Here is a 13241-nt window from a genome sequence, read left to right on the forward strand (position 1 = left end):
AAAGCCAAAGTCCACTCCTCTTTCTACAACCCATCCCAAAGTATGTCCAGCTACATTTTCCAGCATAGTCTGTCAGAAAGGGTAACCAGCCATCCCAGTTTTCCTGGGACAGTAAACGTTTCTGAGAAGTGAGACATTCAGTTTCAAATGCAGACAATCCCAGGCAACCTGAGACAAACTGGTCACCTTCTGCAGTATAATTAAATGACAGTAACATGGATACGTCTGGAACTTGAACCCCCTCCCAATTATCAAATTCTTAGGGAAAAATTTAACTCAAAGAATAAAATTACTTATCAAAATACACAGGAAGTACATAGTAATAATATGAAATGCCTGAAATCATTTTTTTTTAACTTTATGAGTTAAAGTTCAAGAAAACTAAAATCAAAACTTCATCTCTCCCAACATTTCATTCTGCTCTGTCTCACCCAGAGGGGTTCTCGGTGAAGCTGGCATTTCTTCGGTGAATACAGCCCAGGAAGCCCCTGACTGGAATGAACAGTATTCTTTCAGGGCGTTAGAAGTTGCAGTATTAGTTCAATTCCAAGACTCTCCTGAGGCCCCTTGTAAAGAGTCCAAAGACTTACTGGACTCATGTGATTATCCCTAAGATTATCACAGCCATTACCTCACACCCATCAAATTTAGAACATAAGATAATCCTCAGACTCAAAACAAGGGAAAAATCGTACTCCCAAAACCCAGGACATTTTGTCGATAAATACCACAGCAGAATCCAGATTTTCTATGGGCAAGGAATATAGCCAAGACTATTCTGCCAGCCGCGTAAAGGAGGGTCTGTGGAGAAAATCTCAGCTTTAGCTTTTCCAGGAGGCCAATCATTCCAGGTCAGCCACCCAGAATCCATGATCTATGAACTTTAACTTTATTGGAAGGAATCTCTGAGCGATAGGCAAGTTTTGACCATCTACCTGTACTATTTCTGGGGATAAAATCTACGTAAGCTTACTGCCTTCCCTCTCGGAAGGAAGGAAGGCATCACTGCCCTCTTGAAAAGTTTATAAATTTGCAGAAGAGGCAGTCTCATGACCAGTCTTATTCTGGGTACCTTTCTTTTCCATCCATTCCATTAAAAATTGTATAAGTTCCATTTCCCTCTGAGATCAATGTTTCTGGCACCCCAATGGTTTAGCATTCACACTCTTGTTGCAATGTTTTCCAGACCTGTGCCACAGTGGCTGTTTGCACTGCCTCTGGTTGTTATGGCTTTGAAGAAATCTGTCTTGGAGATGATTCCTCCCTCATATGCAATTCACGGTCTATATTTAATTTGAGAGCACATGGTGGGGCCTGGCTCTAGAGCCACTGGATTGCCTCTCGAAGCCAATGTTTCCTTCCTCACAGCTCCCTCCTTGACCCTGCATGCAGAATGGATTTTGTTACAGCTGATCTAACACTGCTTACCTAAGCTTAGCACCAGCAATTTAAAACTAAACCTCCCTGAGCTTCTGTTCCATGAAGGTTTGATTTCTGCTCTCCTGTCTTCATAAAAACAGCAGCTTTCCTATGGACAAAGCTCATAAGCTGGAGTCACCTGCCAAGATCAAAATCTCACCTGGCCTAAGATGTAAAACCTCCTACCCAGGCCAAGGCAATAAAGAGCCAACGGCAGGACTGGAGAAGCACTGCGCACAATGCACTACAGCAAAGAGCCAAGGAGAAAACCCGGGGCCACACACAAGCTCTGGCCAATGGCACAGCCCGCTTTGCTCCCTGGTTGCCTCCCATTTGTCTCCTGCTCAAAACGCAGGAAACCCCATCAGTTTCCTAAATTGAATATACCCCCTCAAAAAACTGCAAGCTCACCCATAGTGTCCATCACTGTGAAGGTCACTGCTTAGGGAAACAGAGCAGAACCTAGTAGGAAAGGATACAGAAATATTTTAGTGACCTCGAGTGGGAAAGCATTTCTCAAAAAATACCCCAGGCTGTTGCCTGAGGGAAGTGAGAAGATTTAAGAAGAAAAACCAAACAAACAAACCCTGAGGGGACTGATATCTTGATGATGACAACGGTAAAGTTGTTAGCGTAAGTTTTGAGTAGTGCAGATTAACGTTAGGCTTCCGTGGAGGAGTGTGAATTAAGATATTCAAACGTTTTTCATTTCATTGATCAAATGATTCAAAGCACAAAAGAACGGACATATCTACCTTATGCTGATTGAAAAAGGAGAATCTAAGATCAGCTGAGCAGAGTTCAGAGGCTTTGTATGGGCTTCAATATCTGGAAAGAATGGGAAAATCATAGAGATAAAGACTGGTCTGAACTCTGCCGTTTCTCTGAGATGATGGATGATGAGGGGAGACATCAAGTGTCCATTGACCGGAAGCAGATAGAGCAGACAGTGATTCACAAGTCAGTGAGAGTGAAAATGCCTAAAAAGGAAGAAGGAATACTGGCATCTTTAGGGTTTGGAGAAAGAAAGATAACTGCATTGCAATATTTCGTAACTGAGAGAATTCCTGAGTTAAGAGCTCTAAAGAGAGATGTTTTTGTCTCTATACTTATTTTAAAGCAATTTTAAACTGTTTCTTAAAGGGCTCTCCTATAGGTTTACGAGTAGTTTTATATGGGGCAGTCTTATAATACATACATGAACATTTTCATTGTTCCATGAAGCCATTGTAGAAGCAGCAATGGATACAGCAATTGTAATCAATAAAAATGTTTTACCTAAGTTTTTTCATAGCACAGATTTTGACATATTATGAAGCTCTCTGCATAGAATAAACAAACGAAAACTCTTTTCCCCCTTTTCAGCAGAAAGAATAATTAATTTTAGCTTTTAGTACCTCAGATAAAATAGCTGAAACAAAAGGTTAGTTGACTGAAATCTTAAACTTTAACTACTGTACCTCTATGACGTCTTGAGGATTATTCCACTGAAGGTGTTTTTTTCTTTTCTTATTGCCATACTTTAGTGACACTTGTCAGTGTTCCAGGTATACAAGAGGTAAAACTAGCAATTGCCCTGAACTGGATGGCTTTGAGGTCTATATGTTGGGTATTGTTTGCCTTTTAAGTTTTTATACTTCTTAGCTTGGGAAGTGGATTGAAAGGAGACACAATAAGTATTCTAGAAGAAGAGTAACTGGCAGGGTGGGAAATGGGATTAGACAGGAAGGAGGACGAAAGCAATTGACTATTAATAAGAAACAAAATCAAATTCCTACATCACACCATATACAAAATAAATTCCAGTGAGATTAAAGACTTACATGTGGAAAAAATTTACTTGATAAGATACAACAGCCTAAACAAAAAAACAAGACTGATAAAATTTTTTTAAATTGCAACACATGTAGCTGACAAAGGGTTGATAACTGTGATGGTGAAGAATCCTAGAATTCAATTAAAAACATCAATATGAAAGAAAAGAGAAAGGTCAAAGAATATGAACCAGAAAGAGATAACTCAAATGGTCAATAAATATATGAAAAGATGCTCAAATTCACCAGCCTTTGGAGACATTCAAAGTGAAACCACGATAATACCTTATTTTTCACACATCAAAGTGACAAAAATTTAAAGTTTTCTGGTATTAGAAAATACTAAATTCCGGGAAAAAAATTAAAAAGTAACTCACAGGCAGCTGGTGAAGTGTGAATTGGTACAACTACTTCGGGAGGTCAATTTTTACTATTCTTAATTACAGTTTTAATATTTGGATCTAGTAAAGTGGAAGACACACACTTCTAGAACTGAGAAATCCCACTTCTCGTATAAACTTGAGAGAAACTTAGACATATGTGCCCAAGGAAATGTGGATAAAGTAAAGATGCCCACTGCAGCATAATTTTTGTGGGAAAAAATTAAATGCTTATCAATGGGAGAATGGATAAATACACATATATTTATACAATGCCACTCTACATAGCTATGAAAATTAATAAACTGATCTTTGTAAATCAACATGATTAAATCTCTCTAGAATAAAGTATTGAGTAAAAAAACCACCAAGATTTAGAATCAAATATACAATGTAATACCTTTCATTTAACTTTTTAAAATCTATAAACAATAATTCTTGTTTATGGATATAAATCATTAACAGCACCAAAATATAAACGTGAAGAATATTAACCTTTGAATGGTTCTCTCTGGTGAGAGAAAGCTGAAAGTGTCATTGGAGAGGGGCACTGAGGTTTCATCTAGTCAGTGAAGTGTTATTTTAAAAAAGAGATTTAAAACAAACAATATAAGGGATTAATAATTGCTAAATATGGGTGATAAATACACATATGTTTATTATATATTATAATTTTTTGTGTATTTTAAAATTTTCATACTAAAAAAGTGATGTTGAATTTCTAACAATCCTGTTGTGCTTGAATTTTAATGGAAATAAGCAGGATGTTGAGTTGAGAATGGTGCCTGATCTCACCAATGTAAATCGCCATGGTTAGCTGGCAGTCCACAGTCTGATAAGGGCCTCAGCCCTGTTTTGCTTGGCTGTGCCATAAAGTCGGCCCACACAGTGTTTGAAAAAAAATGTGAAGGATTTGTCAACGTTTAAGAATTGGGAGATATGACATAAAAGTCCTGACTTCTGGCTTCTTTTGCGAAATCAGGAGATCTGGCAACCCTAGAGCCATAGTCCCCTGGGGCAAGATGGGTGGAGCTGAGTGGCGCTGGCTCCGTTGAGTGGGGGAACCTTCCAGTAAGCGCCCACTGGCACCGCCTGCTCTGACACTGCAGCGGAGTGCCCCCTGTCAGCTACCACCACATTGCCCTTTTTTCTTATAACAAAGAGAAAAGCTAAATATTTCACCAGGTTCACTTCATTTATTCTCCTTACCTGTCTGCTCCTCATAGGCATCTAAGTTTGCAACTCTTATTTTAAAAGAAAAATAAAATAATTGAACAAGGATTGGAAAAAAACCCATATATATATATTTTTTTTCACTGTTCCCTCTGGGTTATTGGATGACCAGTTTTCAAAGGTTAAAAGGCATTGTATAAAATGGTGCAAACAGCCAAACCAAAAGGTCCTTCCATATCACCACTTCAGGTTACATCCCAGCACAGAGCTAGCCTTCTAGGATTATTTTCGGCTCCAGCCTTCCTCTGTTCTCAGCTCCTATCACAGGAAAGCTCCTATCATAGTGCCCAAGCACACTGAACCTTTTAAGATCCAAAGTTCTTTCCCCAAAAGCCATTTCTTAAAAAAAAAAACACACAAAAAACCCTTCTTTCTGTCTCTATAGTTCCTACGCATCTTTCAAAGCTCTTCCTCATAAGTTCAAATCTAAGTCCTCTGTGATGTTTTTCCTGACTCCCTCTGAGAATAGAATTTTTCTCCGCTCTTTCTCCCATGGCCAGCAATTCTTTCTCTCTCGTAGCACATAACAAGGACTGTCTAGAAAATAGTAGACACTCAAAAATATCAAATGAAATACAATGTATTATTTCATCACCTTAGACTACACTATATTTAGGAGACATAGGCAACTAAGTTTAATGCATACTTTCCTTCTTGTGATACATCATGAAAGCTGCTTTCTTGATTCAGCTATAACATGCATTTGTTTCTTTCTCATATGAGTGCGGGAAATATGAAAAATAAAATCATAGTGAAGTAAACATATAAAAAATCCTATTCTATGGTTTCCGGATAAGTGAAATTTATTTCATTATATTGCATTTTCAATCTATTAAGGCTTGTTTGTTCTAATTACTCCAAATTCTTGTTAAGAGCTTATAAATTTATAGCTTGGACATACTAGTAAATAAGAATTACATAACTTCTTATCCACCATATTCAGGGAATTTTAAGAATACTCCTCAAGGAAAACACACAGCAACACATATTCCAATATCTATAGCTTTTACCAAATCACTTTTGGATGCAGCCTAAAGATTGATTTCTGTACATATTCCTGCCATGAGGCCATTTCTCCTGATCGTCCTTCATGAAAATTAAAAAGTCCTGTTTTAATCACTCCTTAAAGCCAAATAACCTGTCACGAGTTATCTGTCCATCCACTTTCAGTGCCTGACATATCTACTGACTTCTTTAGTAGCTGAGCTGTTTGAGTTTTCTCCAGACACATTTCACAGAGAATTCATTTGCTTAGCAATGAGAACAATAAGGAATAGAAGAATGAAAAAAAAAAGCTAGTAAGAACTATAATTTTGTATTTGACTCCATAGAAATAATGGTATTTCTCCTTCCTGTCCATATCATCAGAGGCTTCCCAGACGTATAATCTAACATTTACATTTAAATTATTTAAAAAGTTTAGAATTTAGTGAAGTTAGTAAAGCTTCATAACTGTCGCTTTAAATTTGACAATAATATAAAAATAAGGAAAAATAAGTCAATAAAAGCCTGATTTAATTCTCACTGATTGCCTACCTGCATGAAGACATTTCGGTCACATTGTTCAGCTCTCAGGAATTCACTGGGAAGCAGCCTTACTGGAACATGACAGATGCCTTGTTAATGAACATTCTTTCTTGAAAGTGGATTCCAATATGTTGTAAACATAACAGGCAAGAGGAACGCCATGCATGACCTCAAAAGCCAAAGATTATCGCTATGTGGGCCAGAAGTAGTAAAAATAGCATCTATGTTGCGTGAACCAGTGCATGGTCGCTGGCAATCATCCCAGGGCAAAATCCACTACCATGACCAAAGTCAAAACAAAGTAACTCAAAACCTGAAGCATTTGTTATCAAGAAGGAAAAAACCCATTTCCCCAAATGCAGCAACAGCCCCGATGAACAATTTACACTCAAGCATCTTACCGTCTGAAGTGTCGTGCTGTGTACCGATCACAGTGAGGGGGAAAGCTGGAATCAGAGATCGCATTGCAAGGTATGGACTTTTAAAGAACGTGTCTGGTACACAGATTAGGCTGGTTCAGAGTTTAAAAACTAATTATTGATAAAGTACAGTAATTCTTAAATGCCCTCTAAAGATGGAATGCTATTAATTAAAAACACTACTGTTTATCTTATCTATCTAAAGGTTATATGAAATATCATGTAACTGGTGTTCTTTGTATATTGGCAGAGTTCTCTGGTCTTCCAGGTAATATAATTGGGCAGAATCACCTAGCTGGCAAATATATATTCACAAGGTGCCTGAACCACAATAATTATCTAAAAACCAAGAGGATAATGTTCCTACAGTCTTGACTAACAGTGAAGTTCTGGAACTGGATTCCCGGGTTTCAGATCCTGGCTCTCATATTTCTTAACTATGCTATCTTAAGAGAGTTACGTGTTTTGGTTTTCTCATTTGAAAAATAGTACTTATCACTTAAGGCTATTGAGAGAAAAATGCTACAATGAAATCAAATGTTTAATCAAATGTCTATAAAATAATATACTAAAATTGTTTCTTTTTAAATAAAAGTTATTAATATGCCATTAAATTAAAACACCGTTTGAGACTTAGATTCTTTTCACTTACTAGAAGTCCTAAATTTATGATAATTTTTAATAAATAACCATGAATTTTCTCAAAAATCTTAATGTTATATATTAAATAAAATATTATCACCATATAATTTCATAAGAAAATTCAAAATCTGTTCTGAAAGCAAAATATTGTTTTTATTTTGAGATGTGCAAGTGTTTTAACAAGGTTGATGCAATGAGGTTATAGACTCTAAATTAAAGCACGCCTAGAATTTGAGTGTCTTAAATGACTCAGGAGGTTTGCTAGAAAATAGTGCAGGGTTCCATCTGAGAATCACGATCATTTGGCCAAAGGTGATGATAATATATGTAATTCTCCATCCATTTGCCTAATTGTTCCTTTCCAGATGTATAATAGTATCTGAATTGTTGAGCCCACCCGCCATGGGGACCAACTGTATCAAGTAAAGTACTTATGTTCAGCTGTTTCTGCCTTTATTCTTATAGACTCCATTCATTCCCAAAGTTACATGGGTCAGCACCCGTTTCCCCACCACTTCCGTAAGGTTGTTTCACACACTCGTAGTATAGTTATATTATTTTGTCACGTTCTGCACTTCATCCTCAAGATCCCCCAATTCCAAAATGATTTAATGAAATTTACATTCACTAAGGTTCACTCTCTGTACTACCAGATTCTGTAAGTTTTGCCAAATGCCTAGTATAATGTACCCCCAATTAAATTATCATACATAATCATTACCATCCTAAACAAAACAAAACAAAATAGTGTGCCTCGCCTTTCCAACCCTCACTCACTTCTCCATAAACCTCTGGCAACCACTAATCTTTTTATTATCTCTGTAGTTTTTCCTTTTACAGAGCATCATATAATTAGAATTATACAGTATGTAGCCTTTTCAGACTGACTTCGTTCACTTAGCGGTATGCGTTTAAAGTTTATTCATTCCTTCCCATTGTTTAACAGCTCGTTTCTTTCTATTGCTGAATAATATTCCATTGTATGGGCGTATCACAATTTGTTCATCCATTCACCTTTTAAAGGGTATCTTGGTTTCCAGACTTTGCCAATTATGAATTAAGCTGCTATAAACATTTGCATGCAGATTTTTGCGAGGATATAAGTTTTTAAATCAGTTGGAAGAATACCTAGGAGTATGATTGCTGGATCTTATGGTAAGATCATGTTTACCTTTTTTTTTTTTTAAAGATTTCATTTTTTCCTTTTTCTCTCCAAAGCCCCCCGGTACATAGCTGTGTATTCTTCGTTGTGGGTCCTTCTAGTTGTGGCATGTGGGATGCTGCCTCAGCGTGGTTTGATGAGCAGTGCCATGTCCGCGCCCAGGATTCGAACCAGCAAAACACTGGGCCGCCTGCAGTGCAGCAGGAGAACTTAACCACTTGGCCACGGGGCCACCCCCCATGTTTACCTTTTTACAAAACTGCTGTCTTCTGGAGTGTCTGTACCACTTTGCATTCTTACTGGCAATGAATAATTGCTGCTCTTGCTCCACAGTCTCGTCAGTAATTGATATTGTCAGGACTTTTGGATTTTAGCCATGCTAAATAGGTGTGTAGTGGCATCTCATTTGCTATTCTAATTTGCAGTTCTCTAAGGAGAAATGACTTTCAGCATCTTTTCATGCACTTAATTTCTATCTATTTTCTTTGGTGAGATGTCTTTTCAGATCGTTTGCCCATTTTTTGATTGGGTTGTTTGTTTTCTTATTATTCAGTTTTAGAGTTCTTTGTATATTTTGGATATAAGCCCTTTATCAGATATGTGTTTTGCAAATATTTTCTCACGGTCTCTGGCTTGTCTTCTCATTCTCTTAACAGTTTCTTTCACAGAGAAAAAGGTTTTCTTCATTTTAATGAAATCCAACATATAAAATTTTTTTTCATGGTTCATGTCTTGGGTCTCTATAAACCATCACCAGATGCAAGGTCATGTAGAATTTCTCCTACATCTTCCTATATAAGTTTTCTAGTCTTGCATTGTAAATTCAGGCCTGTGATATATTTTCAGTTAATTTTTGTGAAATGTTGTCTGATCTGCGTCTACGTTCATTTTTTTGTTGACGTGAAATTTTTCATTGTAAGTTCTGCCTTTCTTCCATTGAACTGCCTCCGCCCCTTTGTGAAAGATCACTGGATTGTGTTTCATTGGTCAGTTATCTATTCTCCTACCAATTCTACACTGTCTTGATTACCATTGCTTTAAATAAGTATTGAAATTGGGTATTTTCCTCCCACTTTGTTCTCTTTTCCTCAGTATTGCGTTGGTTAGTCTAGGTCTTCTGACTTTCTCTACGAACTTTAGAATAAGCTTGACGATACCTGCAGCATAGCTTGCTGGCATTGTGATTAGGATTGCATTGAATGTCTTCATCAATTTCAGCAGTATTGACATCTTAACAATTTGATTCTCCCAATCCCTAAACTTGGGATATCTTTCCATTTATTTAGATGTCATTTGATTTCTTTCATCAGAGTTTTGTAGTTTTCCACATATAGATGTTACACATATTTTGCTAGATTTATGTCTAAGTATTTCATATTGGAAAGCAATTGACTTCTATATATTAACCTTGCATCCTGTGACCTTACTGTATGTATTTGTTAGCTTGAGGAGATTTTTTTATTTGTCACTTCTTTGGGATTTTCTACATAGACAATTGTGCCATCTGCAAATGAAAAGTGTTTGTTTCTTCCTTTCCAATCTGTATATGTTTTTATTTCCTTTTCTTGTATTATTGCAGTAGCTGGGATTTTCAGCGTGATGTTGAATAGAGCAGTGGAAAGGACATCGTTGCTTTATTCCTAGTGTTATGAGAAAGCATCCAGTTTCTCACTATTAAGTAGCTGTAGATTTTTTTTGTAGACGTTCTTTATCAAGTTGATGAAGTTCCTCTCTATTCCTGGTTTCCTGAAAAATTTTATAATGAATGGGTGTTGGATTTTTTCAGCTGCTTTTGCTGCTTCAATTGATGTGATCATATGTTTTTTCTTCTTTACTCTATTGATGTGGCAGATTACATGATTGATTTTGCATTTTGAACTGGCCTAGCATACCTGTAATAAATCCCACTTATTTGTGGTATATAATTATTTTTATTCATTGTTGGTTTCGTTTAATATTTATTTTGTCTTTTTTACATCTATGTTCATAAGAGATATTTGTCTTTAGTTTTCCTTTCTTGTAATGTCTTTATCTCATTTTAGTATTTGAGAAATGCTAGCCCCATAGCTGTTCAAGTTGATATATCCTTACTGATATTTTGCCTGCTTGATCTGTCAATTATTGAAAGAGGAGTGTTGAAGCCTCGAGCTACAATAGTGAATTTACCCATTCTTCTTTCAGTTATATCAGTTTTCCTAACGTGTTTTGACACTCTATTGTTAGGTGCATACATTTTAAGGATTGTTGTGTCTTCTTGGGAAATGAACCCCTCTATCATTGTGTAATATTCTTCTTTATTCTTGGATAATTTTTCTTGTTCTGAAGTCTGAAGTCAATACAGCTATTTCATCTTTCTTTTTTTAAATAATTTTGTTGGAATTATAATGATTTATAACATTGTGTGATTTCGGGTGTACATTATTGTTTATCGGTTCCTGAATACACTTCATTGTGCTCACCGCCAGTAGTCTAATTTTTATGCATCACCATACATATGTACCCCTTTGTCCCATTTGCCCACCCCCTAACCCCTTCCCCTCTGGTAACCACTAATCTGTTCTTTTTATCCATGTATATGTTATCGTCCACATATGAGTGAAATCGTGCAGTATTTGTCTTTGTCTGGCTTATTTCACTTAACATCATAGTCAAGATGTGGAAGCAACACAAATGCCCTTCTACAGATGAATAGATACACAAGATGTGGTATATGTATACAATGGACTACTACTCAGCCATAAAAAAGACAATATTTCCTCTTTCTTTTGATTAGCATTGGCACGGTATATGTTTTTGCTTTTCCTTTTACCCTATCTGGGTCTTTATACTTAAAGTGGGTTTTCTATAGAAAACATATAATTGGGTCTTGTTTTGGTTTTACTCAATCCACTCTGACAATCTCTGCCTTTTAATTGGTATATTTAGACCATTCACATTGAAAATGATTATTAAAATATTTGGCTCAATATCTACCATGTTTGTTACTATTTCCTATTCCTTGAATTTTTTCTTTGTTTCTTGTTTCCCCTCTTTTTCTGCCTTTTGTGTTTTAATTGAACATTTTATATGGTTCCATTTTATTTAATCTCTTAGTATATTTATTATTATATTATTATACTTTTTTGTTCAATATGTTCAGTGGTTGCCCTATAGTTTCCAAAATACATTTTTAATCAATCTAAGTCAACCTTCAAATAACACTAGACTGATTCAATTGTAGTGCCAGTAACTTGGAACAGAGTATTTCTAATTCCTCCCTCTGTCCCATATGACATTGTTGTCACTTATTTAATTTATCCATAATGCACAGTCATCCAATACATTGTTACCATGATTATTTTACATAAGCATTTTCCTTTTAGATCAATTAAGAATAAGAAAAATAAAACATTTTATTTTTTCTTCCTTATTCTTTCGCTAGTGCTCTTCCTTTCTTGATGTAGAGCTGATTTCTGTCTTACATCATTTTCCTTCTCCCCGAAGAATTTCTTTTAACATTTCTTTTCAGGAATCAGCTGGGGATGAAATCTTTCAGTTTTTGTTTGTGTGAGAAAGTCTTTATACTCCTTCACTTTTGAAGGATAATTTCACTGGATATTGAATTCCAGGTTAATGAGTTTTTTCTTTCAACATTTTAAATATTTCACTTCACTCTCCTCTTGCTTGCATGGTTTCTGAGCAGAATTCCACTGTAAATCTTATTTTTGTTCCTATACAGATAAAGTGTTTTTCCCCATTCCGGCTTCTCTCAAAATTTTCTTTGTTTTTGGTTTTTGCACTTTGAATATGATATGCCTGAGTGTCTTTTGTGTGTGGGTGTGTGTGTGTGAGGAAGATTGGCCCTGAGCTAACACCTATTGTCAGTCTTCCTCTTTTTGCTTGAGGAAAATTGTTGCTGAGCTGACATCTGCACCAATCTTCCTCTATTTAATGTGGGACGCCACCACAGCGTGTCTTGACAAGCAGTGCTAGGTCTGCGCCTGGAATCTGAACTTGTCAACTCTTGGTGCTGAGCAGAGCATGCAAACTTAACCACTATGCGACTGGGCTAGCTCCCTTTTTAAAAATTTTATTTACCCTGATTTGTGTTCTCTGAGCTTACTGGATCTGTGGTTTAATGTCTGCCATTAATTTGGGAAAGTTCTTGGCCATTATTACTTCAGATATTTCTTCTGATCCTTTCTTTCTTCTCCTTCCAGTATTTCAATTACACCTGTATTATACCTTTTGTAATTGTCCTGAAGTTCTGTTCCACTTCTTTTTCATTATTTTTCTCTTTGCACTTCAATTTGGAATGTTTCTATTGACTTCACTGATTCTTTCCTGAGCTGTGCCCAGTCGACTGATGAACCTATGAAAGGTTTTCCTCAATTCTGTTATAGTGTTTTTATTTCTAGAATTTCCTTTTGATCCTTTCTTACAGTTTCCACCACTTCTTACATTACTTAGCTATTCTTGAATGCTGTACATTTTTTTCCATTAGAGTCTTTAACTTATTAGCTGTAGTTATGGAAAATTTCTTGCCTAATAATTCCAATGCCTGTGTTCTCATTGAATCTGGATCCAATGATTATTTTGTTTCATCAGACTGTGGTTTTTCCCTTGTCTTTTATCATGCCTTATAATTTTTTGTTGAAAGCCAGAT

The 13241-nt window shown here is 36.2% G+C and overlaps 1 long non-coding RNA gene across 1 annotated transcript in view; it reads left to right on the forward strand.

Annotated features, from left to right (window-relative positions):
* Window positions 1-6735: 6735 nt before the first annotated feature.
* The window catches only part of LOC139042293 (uncharacterized), a 28969-nt gene continuing 22463 nt past the window's right edge, over window positions 6736-13241 (forward strand). The window contains exon 1 of the long non-coding RNA XR_011498849.1: window positions 6736-6844. This is a non-coding gene — a long non-coding RNA (uncharacterized lncRNA). The remainder of the gene's footprint in view (window positions 6845-13241) is intronic.

This window comes from Equus asinus, chromosome 27, assembly GCF_041296235.1.
Source record: "Equus asinus isolate D_3611 breed Donkey chromosome 27, EquAss-T2T_v2, whole genome shotgun sequence".
Lineage (NCBI taxonomy): Eukaryota > Metazoa > Chordata > Mammalia > Perissodactyla > Equidae > Equus > Equus asinus.